The 16,025-nt window shown below is 39.3% G+C and overlaps 1 pseudogene across 1 annotated transcript in view; it reads left to right on the forward strand.

Annotated features, from left to right (window-relative positions):
* LOC114258551 (alcohol dehydrogenase-like 3) overlaps positions 1-2,461 on the forward strand; it is a 38,475-nt pseudogene extending 36,014 nt beyond the window's left edge. The window contains exons 5-9 of the transcript XR_014345468.1: positions 562-637; positions 935-996; positions 1,155-1,250; positions 1,829-1,991; positions 2,218-2,461. The product of XR_014345468.1 is annotated as an alcohol dehydrogenase-like 3 (transcript). The remainder of the gene's footprint in view (positions 1-561; positions 638-934; positions 997-1,154; positions 1,251-1,828; positions 1,992-2,217) is intronic.
* The last annotated feature ends 13,564 nt before the right edge of the window (positions 2,462-16,025 follow it).

The raw sequence follows: 16,025 nt of genomic DNA on the forward strand, positions 1-16,025 counted from the left end.
GAAAAGTCATGGACCAAAATAATACAAGCCCTAAAATATAAGAACTGTTAGTGTAATTCACACGTTATAAAAAAAATAATAAAAATATACTCCACTTTGGTTGTCCAATATTATTTAATTGGATGGATATTGTTTTAAATTCTAAAATTTTACTTGTATCTGTCACATTTGTTAATAAAACAATATGCAAAATTTATTAACTTATATAATAAATTTATAAATTTAATTGTCATAACATTATTCTTTCCTCATTGCTTTTCAATTTCCTTTTAAGTTCACATCTCTTTCACACTTTAATTACACATGGATAGACCCAACCCAAGCTATCTAGGTCTCTCCACCTCAACAGTTTTATATTTCAAGGCCTTCGTTAAGATTTAAGCATACAATTAAATGAAGTATTTCTTCGAACAAAGCTACATCAACAATCTAGATTACTTGCCTTGTGAGGATTAGGAAATTTGATCATTGAGGTCATCACAAATCAACCTTTATACTCGTCAATTATATTCCAAACAAATAAGAAGCTAGATAAATGTTTGTGTGCCACGATTCGTATAGGTTGCTGAAGGAGCCCGAGCCAGAGGAGCATCTAAAATCATAGGAGTTGATATTAACTCTCAGAAATTTGTCAAAGGTATGTACCTAACCTCGATCAGTACTAATTATGTTTATTTAAATTAACTTGAGCAGATTTAAATAGTATTAATTTGAGAGCATATAATGTATACATTCCTTTAATGTAACTTGCATGCAGTTTAAAAACCTTGTACTACTACAAGGTCATGTTTAAATTAACGAGTCAACGTGACTAAATTAATTTGAATGTATTCTGCGAAAGAAATAGTTCAAATTGATTGATTCCATTTCTTTAATTTTATTACTCTTATTATTGTTTAGTCATCTAATACTAAAACTCATACTCTAAACATAGGCCAAGCAATGGGAATTACAGATTTCTTTAACCCCAAGGATCTTGACAAGCCAGTGCATAAGGTTAGTACAATAGAAATTATTAACCAATTTCAAAGCACAAGAAACAAATTAAAAAAATACAAGAAAGAAAGAAAAGATCGTAGGATTTAAAAAATGATGATGAGAGCTATTCATTTATAAGTGGAGTGGGGTTTTGTTGTGTTTTGTTATGCATGCAGAAAATCTTGGAAATGACGGGAAGCGGTGTTGATTTCAGTTTTGAGTGTGTAGGGAATTTGGACGTTCTTCGGGAGGCATTTTTGTCTACCCATGATGTATGTATATCATAATAAAAATACTAAATATTAAAAAAATGATACAAGGTTAATTAAATAAATTTTATTTACTGAAAAATAGTAAATATAAATAAATTTTGGGTCTTGTTAATAAGTGTCCATGGCACAAGAAAAATAGAAAAAGTATATATATAGAACATGAGACACTTTTCATTGATTTTGTTTTTAAAAAAAAAAATATTTTCACTATTCCAAAACACTTTTTACACAAATTAGAATATTAAACAATGCCACATGGACACTAGCTAGCATTTGTCATAATTTTTTTATTAAATTTTTTTATGATTAGATATAAAATAATAATTGTACATATATTTATTAATGTGAACTCTATTACATTTATATATATAGCAATAAAAAATCCATTTTTCACATTTTGCCAATATAGTTTCTGAAAAAATATACTTCATGAGAATTGTAACCAAACAAAGACAAAGATTCTCATTTCGCCTTTGTTCAATCCATCAAAACATACATATATAACTACAAATGAGACCAAATGTTATTATAAGAAAACTGTTTTTATTTATTTGTTTGGTTATTTTTGGGGGTGGCAGGGGTGGGGATTAACTGTAGTACTAGGAATTCATCCTGGCCCAAAGGATGATTCCTCTGCATCCAATGGAGTTGTTTGATGGTCGGAAAATTGTTGGATCGGTCTTCGGAGACTTCAAAGGGAAGACGCAACTGCCTCATTTTGCCAAACAATGCATGCGTGGGGTTAGTCTCATTTCATTTCATTTCATTTAGTCTCTCTACAATTCTCTATTCCTTTCCTTTTCCCCTCCTCTGTATACAAACACGCACACACACTAACCCAAAAAAAAAAAAAAAAAAAAAAAAAAAAAAAATTGAATTTGGTTTAGTTTGATTTCTTGTCTTTGTCCTCTTCATATAATTAATTAACTAACTAATAATAATGGTGGGTTTAATTTTTGAATGTCAGGTGGTGAATTTGGATGAGTTCATAACTCATGAGCTTCCCTTTGACAAGATAAATGAAGCTGTACAGCTTTTGGTGGATGGGAAATCGCTGACGCTGAGGTGCCTTCTTCACCTTTGAACAGAAACTCCATGATGATGATGATGACGACAACGATGATGATAGGAAGTTCAAGCTTAAAGGATGGTGGTGCTGGCTTCTATGTCAAAAAATGTATTGTACATAATACGGAATGTCTTCGGAATAATATTTAGGGAAGTGATTCATCCCCCGAAAGGGGGGACCCCCGAATCCCCCGAAAATCCATTTTAAGTAAAAAAAAAAAAAAAAAAAAAAGAAAAAAAGAAAAGAAAAAGAAAACAGTTTCCAGAAAAGGAAATTAGGGGGATTAGGGGGAGGGATTTTAGGGCTCTAAATCATTTTCCTAATATTTATTAATTAGTAAGCCTTTTTGTTATCTGACTTATGTAATAGCCATTTTTAAGTATTCTGAATGAATATTTGAACACAAGTCCGGATGACTTTTGTTCTGCTTGCAAGGATGTTCAATCCAACCTCCCCTTTCTCAAATGGACTAAATAAATAAATAAAAATCATCTGAAAAAATTATTGAGTTGGATGCATATCTGCGTATTAGTATTTGTTTATTGTGTATTAATTGTTGCAATAATCATCTTTGTGCCTTTTTATTTTTTTTCAGCGCATTAATGTCCTAAGACTGCATTTGTTTTTGATTGATACTACAAATGACTTTCCTTGAAGGCTAGGGCAGTGTGAATGTGTTTTTTTTTAAGGGCAATAACATCCAGACAATGCATTTGTTTTTGATTGATGCTAACAATCTTTCCTTGAAGGCTAAGGCAGTAGTGTGAATGTGAAGTAGGGATAGTAACAAGTAAGGCAGTGATAGGTTTATACCGCCCCAAATCATATCAAGGGTAGGATAAATCATAGAGTTGGCTTGTTGGGGTAGGGTTGAGTTAATTTTGCTATTTTAGAAATTATAGTGCTAATAAAAGTGAGAGAAGATATTAAATATTAAATGTAATATTAAAAAAATTAAATTATATATGTATGATAATGCAATAGTTCCAACGAAGGATGGATCGGGCTGATCCACACTTCTAACGAGTCTGCTGGACTTGAAGTCCACGGAGCATGCTTGCAAAAAGGTCCAAGGGGGGGAGGTAATCCCCCAGCGGACACTCCAATGATCGAGTTAGGATAGAGTAGATTGATTGTGTAGAGAGAGAAGAGAGGGATGAAAAACTTAACCTTTAACGCATCTCGGAAGCTTCCTTATATCCTTTATTCATCATTTCCTTGTCCATTCCAGATTGTCTTGTTGGCCGAAAGTCTATTTTCTAGCTCGCATCATTCATGGTGAGTTTGTCTCCTTCGACGTGAAGGAGTTGTTGCATTTAATGCTACGAGAGCCTCATTAATGGCTAATGTGTGGATGCAATAACTTTGTAGGATCTTTGTCTGCCTACATGGCTGATTCCCTACCCGACAGGTGTTTAAATGCTATTGGTCCTGGTCCATCATTGGTTTCTCAAGATTACTAGGCTTTAATATCTAGTCCGTGGGTTGGATCTTGAGTCGTGGGCCGGACCCTCTTGCGGGCCCATCGGTATCAATAGTCCCCCATTCCCAAGTATAGCTTTAGTCCAATGAAAGGAATAGGAAAGGTAGAAGGAGTCCCCCAAGCTCGGGTAGGAGGCAGTGGGAGAGGGGGTGGTGAAATGGAGACAAAAGATTGAACGCCGTAGAGAAGGGGACTGGGAGAAACGACCAATCGGCAAGGGCGGCCGACTGTAAGGAGGGCCAACCGTGAAGGTGACTGAGCGGGATGATAGACCCGGAGGAGAGCTGACTGCGAAGGTAGCCGAGCGGGATGACCGACCGTGGGGAGGGCCGATCATGAAGGGGGCTGAGCGGGATAACTGACCGTGAGGAAGGACGATTGCGAAGGCGGCCAAGCGAGATGGTGCTAGGAGGAGGGTTGAAAATTTAGTGATGGCGCACGGGGCTCGAGGAGCGAGTAAGCAAGCGACGATGTAATAAGTGGAATAGACGGGGGAGAAGAAAGAGAATTAGTGGGGGAGATGGAGGGATCGTAGCCATACACGTGGCGCAATATTAGACAGGGGATAGGAAATACGAATCAATGGGAGGAGGTGAAGGGGCTGGTAGTGAGGATGTGGAAAAAATGCAAGGGTTTGGACTTGTTTGTTGAATTTCAAATTGGCAAATTTTAACCTCAATCCTTGGAACACAGGCAAACCTTGGGCATTTGGACTGGTGTGATTTACTTACCTTATTGCGAAGAATCAACACATTCCAGACTTTAGCTCTTACATCTCGATGGACTCTCCCTTCTTTCACATACCCGGTTTCCTCGCTCCTACAACCAAGGCGATATACAGAAACATGAAGAAAATGGCACAAGACAAAGCGCCAACGATGACATCGGATGCGTTAGGAGATGATGACGGAGTGGCACTGGCGGAGCAATATAAAGGAGAGAGGCGTGAAGAGAGGGTTGTGGAGCGGCCAATGCGACCCTCTCCAGGGACAATGATGGCGGTGGTCCAACCGATTAGCCAAGTAGCGCCAGACCACTGGCATACCAAGGCTAACAAATCCACGCTAACGGTAGAGGATCTGGAGGAGCTGTGGAGCAGATACCAGATTCTGGCAGAGGTAAAGTTGAGAGTGCCTACGGTGAAGAAGAGGGCTTCTGATGCATGGCCAATGGAGTTCGCTTTGTACAAAGAAGCGCTGCGGGGGAGTCTGAGGCTGCCGCTCCCACAGCTAGTGGTCAACGTGCTAAATCGCCTGGAGGTGGCCCCAGGACAACTAATACTGAACGCGTGGAAGATTCTATTTGCGTGCGCAATTATGTGGCCATGGGCGACCGGAGGAGAGAGAATGATGGTGGACGAATTTTTCTCATGTTATAAGGCATCGGGGCAACAGGAGATATGGGTGACCTTACAGGCCATAGCAGGAAGGGGATTGGTGGCAAGACTACCCTTGTCGGTGAAGGGCTGGCGGCCAAAATGGTTTTTTGTGTCGGCGAGTGGCAGAAGAGGAGTGCGCACAATTTGGAAAGTCCCCACCAAGTTGTTGGAGCCAAAGTTAGACGCTGAGGCGGAGAAAAGGGTCAAATAGGTGAGGGAGTGGAAGGAGAAATAAGGGCTAAAGTGGGACAACCTCGTCCAGCCCTCAGCCTTGTTCGCCCTGAATCTGGGGCCATAACCAGCCGAAGGAGATCCGTCGCCAGAGTAGATGGAAGCAAGGAGGAAAGCTTAGGAGGCAGAGGGCAAACAAGCTTTTGCAATGGCAGATAAATATAAGGAAAAACAATTAGGCCCTGTGCCTAAGCTGGTTGCAAAGAGGTCGGTCTGACCGCGCCTCAAGCCCTTGGGAGAGAAGGACTTGACCGACTTTGTGCCCTTGTAAGCGCCAGTGGATCCACTAAAGGAGAGAAGCAAGAGGGAGATGGAGTCGGTATTGAAGCAAAAGCAAAAAAAAAAAAAGGTGGCTTCGGAGGGAAGTGAAGGAGGATCAGTGTTGAAGAAGGCGAAAGAGGGGGTGGTGGAGTTGCCCCCAGAAGTAGAGGAGGGGGAGACCAGGGTTGGTGTGGGGGCGGAGGAAGGTTTGGCCATTCCCAAGTGGTGAACGAAGTAGACGCGTAATCACGGTCGGCAGACTTAGCCTCCAAGGACGTGTCCTTTCAAGAAGTGCCCCTAGTCAGGAAGTAGGAAGAGAGCGGGCAAGGGGAGCAGAGACGAGCGCCGTGCTGAGGACCATTATGTATCATGTTTGCGCGGTGGTCAGGTGCTTGGCAGGTGATGGGGGTGAAGCTAGGGTCGCCGCAAATTGTTTGTTAGGGGTTGTTGAGGACACGGTCGTGCGGAGTATGGCACAATTTACGAAGGTCGACCTCATGAGAGGTGTGACAACCCCGCCACGTATAATATTTTATTTTTGGTTAATTAAGGAGATTTGGAATTTTAATTAGTCGTTATTCTAATTTAATTTGGGATTTATGAGAATTGTAGAATCTGATTCGTATCTGATTCTATTAAAGATTTATTTTGGAATTAGAAATTAAGGGTCCAAATGGCTTCAGGAAGTGAAATTAAGAAGTTGAATTAATTTAATTTTAATTACGGACCCATTTGGGAGTTTAATTAATATTTAGTTCAGTTTTGTAAAATCAAGATTTGATTAATTGGGTCCAAATCGGAGTTAATTAAGTTAATTATGTTATAAGGTTTGAGAAATTATGATTATTATGAATTAAATCCGTTTTTCAGGTATCAAATTTGAATATGTAATTTATTGTCAAAAATTTTGGGTCTGATCAGAAATTGAAGGCCTAAACGATTTGAGAAATCAAAATTGATGATGACAATAAGTTTAATTTGATATTTGGAACTTTTTGAGAGTTTGATTAAAAAAATCTGATTCAAATTGGTAAAAATTAAATATAATTAATTGGGCCTTAATTGAAGTCAATTAGACTAATTAAATTTAAAACTAGACATAATGAACTAAGATTAACAATTTATTAATTATGTTAAGCGAAATAATCTAAGCAAGTCAATTAAATAATATGAGAGAGAGAACTTCATGACTTATATACATGCATTATAGTCATTCTTGGCTGGAGTAAAAACAAAACCGTAGGAGAGAGAGAGAGAGAGAGTTCAAATCAAAAGAAATAAAGAAGGGAAGTCCCCTATTACTCTTGCTACTCTTGCTGAAAATTGAAGAAAGAGCTTAGAGAAGTTGAGACCAAGTGAAGGAATGAAGAAAGGCTTAAAAAATTTAGCCAATGAAGACTTGAGGTAAGAAATTGAAACTTAAATTTCATAGATAAATCACCTAAAAGCTGAAATTAAGAGATGATTGGATTCAATCTCATGTAATTACAAAGAAATTAGCAAATTGATGAAGAAATTGATCTAGGTTTATGGTTATGGAATAAATTTAGAATAAATTATTTTAGGTTCGATTTTGTAATATCTTGCATGAGTTTGAGTCTAATTTCTACATGCATGGACAAATTCTACAAGTTTTAATACTCTAATTATACATGCATCATGGATTTCTAGTAATTGATTTCATGATTTGATGAAATAAGAATTAAGCTTTGGAAAATTATGGGTTTATGAACAATGAACTTAATTTGTAAATTAAAAGAGTTTTGATGTAAATGATTTAAAATTGATCATGTTTTCTTGATTATTTAAGAGCTTGTATATTTTTAGACAAGCCATAAGTGAACCCAAGTTTTGAAGTTATATTTTAAAAGTTTAATTCATATTTTAGAATTTATGAGTTTGAAATTAGGTTTGATATAAAGAAAATGAATTAAATCTAAATTTGGACAAATTTGGGAATAAATTATAATTTATATTTGAGAATAAAAAATTAGTTTGATTTTGATTGAAATTTCATACATGCAAATATTTTTGAAAGGGCTTATAGCTTCAATTTTATGTTTCATAAAGCAAAGAAAGAATTGAAAAATGATTTTTAAACATGAAATTCAAGGTTTAAATTTGAATTAAAAATCATGGAATTTTGAAGTATAAGTGGAATTAACTTTAAATATATGTAGTTGGGAATGTTTTTGCATATTCGAGTGAGTCATGCATGAATTTAGAGTCTTGGTAATGTGTTTTGAAGTTGAAACAAGATTTTGGAAAACCTAGAATTGGTTATCATCGCTCGAGTGAAGAAGTTGCTGCTTGAGTGTAGAATTCAAGCAACTAGTATTTTTACAGACCAAGGGGTCCGCTCGAGCGACTAATGTTGCGCTCCAGCGAAGAGCCCTATTTCAGAAAATTTTGAAAAGTCGTTTCATGTTTCGATTTCCGTTCTCTTTTATTTCTAAGCACTCTTACGCATACATTGGGCATTATAAATGAATCGAAATAGTAAGAAAGAAGCCTAAGAGAATTAAACAAGGTAAGAACGGAATGAATTGTATTGTGACCCGATTTCTATGTGTATTATGAATTGCGTAGGGTCAACTACAAGGGTGAATCAGACATCTGAACACTGTGAGCAATACTTTCTTAACGATATGTTCCTATATGATATTTTTAAATACTACTCACGTGTAAGTTTTCTGAACTTGTGATTTTATATTATGAATGAGAATTCTATTTTTTGAATCACAAATGAATTTATGAATGTTTGCCATTTGATAAATGGGCCAAAGGCCGTTTGAATAATATGTGATGGGCCCAAGGCCATCTGAATATAAATGCAATGGGCCAAATATCGTTTGAATATTGTGATGGGCCAAAGACTGTTTGAATAATATGTAATGGGCCCAAGACTATTTGAATAATATGTAATGGGCCCAGGACTATCTGAACACGAATGCAATGGGCCAAAGGCCGTTTAAATATTATGATGGGCCAAAGGCTGTTTGAATGTTATGATGGACCGAAGGCCGTTTGAATATCGTGATGGGCCAAAGGTCGTTTGAATATGAATGTAGTGGGCCAAAGGCCGTTTGAATGAAAAGTGATCATGACCATGAATATGAAATGCGCATAGATACGAATATGGAAATAATGGACCCGAGGCCGTTTGTGTCACGACCCAAACCCGGCCCTATGGGTTTAGCACCGTAACCAGCCAGTAATCCGAGATTACCGAAGGCCCGCAGAACAGTAGTATAGTAAAACAGAGTACAGGGCCTGGCGGAAGCCAAAACAGTAAATAAATAATGTCCATTGAGCTGTGTCAGTCTGTATGCCAAAAAGATTTTTCATGCATTCACATATACAAACAGTACAGTCTATACAAAATTTACAGTCACACAGTACAGGGACCTAATCCCTTGATAACAGTACGGTTAGCAGTTAACAGTCTATACAGTGATCCCAACAGTATGGAGACAGACGGGGGAAAAACAAGACACCCCAAAGCCATAGCATGGAAACTTGGAACCTCGCTGTGAGGCACAAAGGCTGGCTTGACAAAACTGGAGTCTAACCCACGCTCCTAGCTCCGATCTGGTGGCTGAGCACCTACATATATATATATATATATATATATAAACAGTGAGCTAAAGCCCAGTGAATAACATAATGCGTAAAGGGGTTAAGAATGAAATGTCCTTACAGTATTGAAATCAGTTCATTAAACAATACTTCAGTCTTTCAGTCAGAACAGTTATTCAGTTATATGTGGTGCATCCATTAGCATAGCAGTAAACAGTAGGTCTCAAAGACCGAACAGTAATGATGGCCATCAATCAGTAAACAGTAGTGGTCCCATGAGGGAACCGACAGAGATCTCTGTAACAGTAACAGTAAACAGTAGGTGCTAAGGATGTCACAATACAGTTCAGAAGATAGGACATACATTCATTCAGTAAACAATATCAGTTCAGTAAACAGTTCAGTTCAGTATTCAGAAGATAATCATTTGAACATATCTTTACACAATTGTTACTCACAGAGTTTGGGCTACAGTATGCTAGAGCGTGTCTCCCCAGTCGCCAACCCTACACAGTTCATAGGTTGAACACACACTAAGCTACACAGTTGGAAGATAACATAATTTAACCCCTAATGCCTCGGTGTGCTCTACATCTATCCTCAACAAAATGTCTTAAACTAGGCCTAAGAATGCCTAGAATGAAATGAGGATGCAAAGATGTGATCAGAAGACTGTTTCAAGATTTTCAGAAAAACAGAGTCCCGCTCGAGCGCATGTTTCCCCGCTCGAGCGGACATGCAACAAAGGTACACGCTCGAGCGTAAACTTTCCCGCTCGAGCGTACTGTAAAAGTACTGGATGGGTGAAATCTCCGCTCGACGCCCGCTTGAGCTTGAGACATGACTCCGCTCGAGCGGACTGTAAAACAGTGCAGAGATACTGGATGCTCGGATTCCCCGCTCGAGCGTCTCTTACCCCGCTCGAGCGGAAGTGCAAAATCTGGAAATTCCAGATTGCACCTCCAAGCCAAAAACCAAGCTTAACTACATCAAAACCGATCATCTTGGGCTCCAGAAAACAGTTGTAAACGTATAGAGTATCATAGTTCAAAACTCAATTTGAGAAATCAAAGCCCAAGGGTGTTTAATTGAAACCCAATTTCAAACCAATTTCATGAACAATATGAACATGCAAACATGCATGAATTCAAATCGATTCAAAGCTTCAAAACATGCTCTAGTGAGCCCATTGATCCAAAAACAAGTTGAAAACATGGACCATTACAAGGTTATGGACATGCATGCACCATTTTACCATGAAATCAACTCACAACTCAACAATTCAAACATGCAAGCATGAAATGAGCTCTATATCAACATGTATGAACTAAAACATGACTTAGCTCTACAATTAGACATGAACCATGCATGAATCAACTTAAAGACAAAATCAAAAGATGAAATTCATACCTAGGTTCCTTGAATTAGAAGACTAGGAGCTCAAATATACAATCAACCTTCAAGTTCTTCAATTAACAAGCAAAATTCAAGATGGACTTCAAGTTCTCTCACTCTCTCCCTCTCATGGTCGGCTAGAGCAAGGAAAAATGGCTGAGGAAATGTTTGTTTCAAGTGTATACAAGGCTCACATGTTATATTGAGATAGTGGCCACTAGGGGTAGTTTGGTAAATAAGGCCAACTTAAGCAATTGATCAATATTTAATCTAATTTACTCACACCTAATCAGTTTTCAGATAATTATACCATAAAATCACATTAATTATGACAATCATAAAACATTAATCAATTCCGGATTCGGCTGCCGATAAGGCCTTCAATTAGCAGTTTAAACACTAAAATACGAACAGATCAAATAAACAATCAACAGATAGAGTGCAATTCAAACGTACATACTCAGTCAATTCAGTTCCAGTCTTCAGTCAGTCAGTTCAGTACTTTAACCAGTCCAATTATCAGTCGTAATCAATTCAGTTTAATGGTAATCGATGATTATCGGTAATCAAGCAGTCATTAATCGGTAAACAGTATGAGGGTTGTTACAGTCTCCCCTCCTTATAAAGAGTTTAGTCCTCTAAACTCGAGTTACCTTCATTCTGGAAGAAAACAGGGTTCAGTGGAAATAGTTCAGGATATCTTTTAGTCATGTCATCTTCCCTTTCCCAGGTGGCATACATACCACCATGGTTCTGCCAGTCAACTTTCACTAACGGGATCTCCTTGTTTCTCAGTTTCTTGATCCGTCTGTTTACAATCTGTATAGGCCGTTCCTCATAAGTGTAGTCATCACTCAACACTACCCGAGTAGGCTCAATTACATGGAAGGGATCCCGGAGATAATCTCTTAACATCGAAATGTGGAAAACATTATGCATGTGCTCCATTTCAGGAGGGAGCGCAACTTGATACGCCACCAGATTAATCTTCTCAATAATCTCATACGGTCCAACGTATCTTGGCGCTAACTTGCCTTTAACTCCAAAACGAGTCTGGCCCTTCATTGGTGTCACTTTCACAAAGACGTAATCACCCACTCCATACTCTCTGTCCCGTCTTCTGACATCCGCGTAACTTTTCTGTCTACTCTGTGCAGTTTTTAGTCTTTGTTGTATCAGTTTTATCTTTCCAGTCGTCTCATATACGATCTCGGGCCCAAGCAAAGGCCCATCTCCAACTTCTGCCCAGCAAATCGGAGATCTACATTTTCTGCCATACAATGCCTCGAAAGGCGCCATACCAATACTCGAATGGTAGCTATTGTTGTAGGCGAATTCAACTAATGGTAGATGACTTTCCCAATCTCCCTGAAAATCAAGGACACACATTCTCAGTAAATCCTCCAGAGTTTGGATGGTCCTTTCTGACTGTCCATTTGTCTGAGGATGATAGGCACTACTCAGCCTCAATTCAGTACCCAATGCAGTCTGTAGACTTTACCAAAACCTCGATGTAAACTTCAAATCCCTGTCAGAAACAATAGACATAGGCACTCCATGCAGTCTCACAATTTCATCAATATAGATAACAGCCAATTTGTCCGCATTATAGATTGTCTTGACAGGTAAGAAGTGAGCAGATTTGGTTAGTCTATCAACAATAACCCAAATTGAATCCATACCTTTTCTGGAGCGAGGTAACCCAACGATAAAATCCATCGTGATATGCTCCCATTTCCACTCTGGTATGGGTAGGGGTTGCAATAATCCGGCAGGTCGTTGATGTTCAGCTTTGACTTGTTGGCAATGAAGACATTTGGACACAAAGTCAGCAATTTCTTTCTTCATTCCCGACCACCAGAAATTCTTTTTCAGATCTTGGTACATTTTCGTATTCCCCGGGTGGATAGACAACTTTGAATTGTGGCCCTCTTGCAGAACTCTTCTTTTCAGTTCTGTGTCATTCGGTACACACAGTCTTTCTTGAAATTTCAGTACATTGTTCTCGACTTTGAAACCCGGTCTCGGCTTAGACTCTCTTTCTTCGATGATCTTTTTCAAGAAGTCATCCTGTTGCTGTTTCTCTTTAATTTCTTCTATCAAGGCTGGTTGAGCAGAAATAGCGGCTAGCGTTCCACCTTGTTCTCTCAAAACAACTTCAATTTCAAATTTTTCAAGGTCACCAAGCAGCTCTTTCTGTCCGGTGAGCAAACAAGCTAGGTTGGCAATTGACTTTCGGCTCAATGCATCAGCAACAGTATTGGCTTTTCCCGGATGGTACAGAATCTGTAGATCGTAGTCTTTGATCAGTTCTAGCCATCTGCGCTGTCTCATATTTAGTTCCTTCTGTGTGAAGAAATATTTTAAGCTCTTGTGGTCGGTGTATACTTCACATGTCACCCCGTACAGATAGTGACGCCAGATTTTCAGTACAAACACCACCGCAGCAAGTTCCAGGTCATGGGTCGGGTAGTTCTTTTCATGCAGTCTCAGTTGTCGGGAAGCATAAGCAATAACTCTCCCATTCTGCATTAAAACACACCCCAAACCCTTATGAGAAGCATCACTAAATACAGTATAACCATCTGTACCTGAAGGTAAAGTCAGAACAGGTGCAGTCACTAATCGAGTTTTCAACTCCTGAAAAGCAGATTCTCTTTGGTCAGTCCAGTCAAATGGTATCCCCTTCTGAGTCAATTGAGTCAACGGTAAAGCAATTTTGGAGAAATCTCTGACAAATCTTCTGTAATATCCAGCCAAACCCAAAAAGCTTCGGACTTCAGTCACATTTGTTGGTCTAGGCCAGTTCACTACAGCTTCAATTTTCTGCGGGTCAACAGAAATTCCATTTTTGCTAACAACATGCCCCAAAAACATAACATGGTCAAGCCAAAATTCGCATTTAGACAGTTTAGCATACAGTTTCTGTTCTCTTAGGGTGTGTAGGGCAAGTCTCAGATGATGTTCATGTTCTTCTATATTCTTGGAGTAAATCAATATGTCATCAATAAATACAACAATAAAGTTGTCAAGGTATGGTTTAAAAATTCTGTTCATGAGGTCCATAAATGCAGTTGGTGCGTTCGTGACTCCAAAAGGCATAACTAAAAATTCGTAATGTCCATACCTCGTTCTAAAAGCAGTTTTATCAATGTCATCTGATTTAACTTTCAGCTGATGGTATCCGGATCTGAGATCAATCTTAGAAAACACTTGAGCACCCTGTAACTGATCAAATAAGTCATCAATGCGCGGTAATGGGTATTTATTTTTCACAGTTACCTTGTTCAGTTCACGGTAGTCTATACACAATCTCAATGAGCCGTCTTTCTTCTTTACAAACAAAACAGGAGCGCCCCATGGCGAAGCGCTAGGCCTGATAAACTTCTTATCCAGCAGTTCCTGCAGTTGCACTTTCAATTCTTTCAGTTCAGTTGGGGTCATTCGGTAAGGAGCTTTAGATACTGGCTGCGTTCCGGGAATCACATCAACAGCGAATTCAATCTCCCTGTCAATCAAATCCCCTGGCAGATCATCTGGAAATACATCTGGGAATTCCTTGACTATAGGAATACAATTCACATCAGTTTTAACACTATCATCAGTAGACACAGTCAGCACAGAACACAGATATCCTTTACACCCCTTTCTAATTAATTTAACAGCTTTCACTGACGAAATCAAATACGGAGGAGGTACTACTCCACTCCCATTAAACACGAATTCAGGCAAACTAGGTGGACGGAAAACAACTTGCTTGGTCACACAATCAATAGTGGCATGATATTTTTGTAACCAATCCATCCCCAATATTACATCAAAATGATCAATGTTCAATGGTAGTAAATCAATAAACAGATGCATATCCCCAACAATGATTTCACATGCGGGTACATATAAGCACATGTCATGGATCCTCCTACGGGTGATGATACGGCTAGCAGATAGTTCATGGGTTCTAAAGGTCTATTCAATTTCCGTGAGAAAGCATGCGATACATAAGAATGTGTAGACCCCGAATCAATCAATACATATGTATTTTGTGTACAAATAGGGAGGATACCTGACACAACGGTTTCAGTATTTTGTACGTCTCCCGGTACTAGGGCGAACACTCGGCCCTGCCTCATAGGCTCTTTCCCGGTGGCTTTGGGGTTAGGCTTTGGTGCTACAGTTGATGCTGCCACGCTTGGTGCAGCTTTACTACTGGCTTGTGGGGCAGAGGGGCAGTCTTTAACCATGTGACCCACCTAGCCACACCTGTAACAGGCTCCAGATAGTTTGTAGCAGACCCCTTTGTGCTTCTTGCCACACTCAGAACAGGGTGGTATGAACCCACTCCCTTGGCTGGGGTTGGTTGTCGACCCCGTATTCTGTTTCTTGTTGGCCGGGTTGTGCTTGCCTTTCTTGAATTTGAAACCCTGCCTCTTACTACGCCATTCCGACGTTGGTGTTTCAGTTTTCAGTGCTTCAATGTTTGATTCAGCCATCAAGGCTCGGTTAAGAACATTTACATAGTTCGGTAGCTTCAAAACATTGATTCTGTCGAGAATTGCAACATTAAGGCCGCCTTCAAACTTCCTGGCCTTCTTATATTCAGTATCCACCATATGTGGTGCATATCTAGCAAGCTCGGTGAATTTCGTCTCATATTCCGCAACGGACATTGTGCCCTGCTTCAGCTGTTCAAATTCAGTCACTTTTCTATCCCTGACACACTGAGGGAAATACTTTTCAAAGAAGGACTCCTTGAACTGAGCCCAAGTCATAACCATATTTTCATTACGGATAAGCATCCACTACCTTCTAGCTTCTTCCTGCAGGGTGAAGGTGGCTAACAGTACCTTGTGTGCTTCAGAGCACGGGAACACTTCAAATAGTTTCTCTGTTTCAAGCACCCAAGCTTCAGCCTTTAGCGGTTCCAGTCCTCCCTGAAAGGATGGCGGTTTCATCTTGCTGAATTTATGGGTGAGAGCAATAATATCCCCATCATTCACATTCGCATTAGGTTCCGGCTGTACCGGAGGAGGAGGAGGTGGGGGCTGTTGGTTCTGTTGTTGTTCAAGTCTAGCAGTTATCAGTTCCATCATTCTTTCCATTCTTGCCTCAGTAGATGAGGATTCAGGTTCATTTGCATTGTTCATTTCACTATAAGCAGTTATAACAGTTATAGCAATTGTAACATAAGCAGTTGCATATTTAGACAGTTATCACATCAACATGTATTCCGTCATAACATAGCCACACACACTTTTCCAGTTCATGAAATGCCCTAATCACTTTTCTAGGACACCCTATAGCTCATTTGGACACGTGTGTGCGGTATGACTCGTGGTTAAGTATCGCTCTGATACCACTCTGTCACGACCCAAACCCGGC

Source organism: Camellia sinensis, chromosome 11 (genome assembly GCF_055761805.1).
Source record: "Camellia sinensis isolate YWXY chromosome 11, ASM5576180v1, whole genome shotgun sequence".
Classification (NCBI taxonomy): Eukaryota; Viridiplantae; Streptophyta; class Magnoliopsida; order Ericales; family Theaceae; genus Camellia; species Camellia sinensis.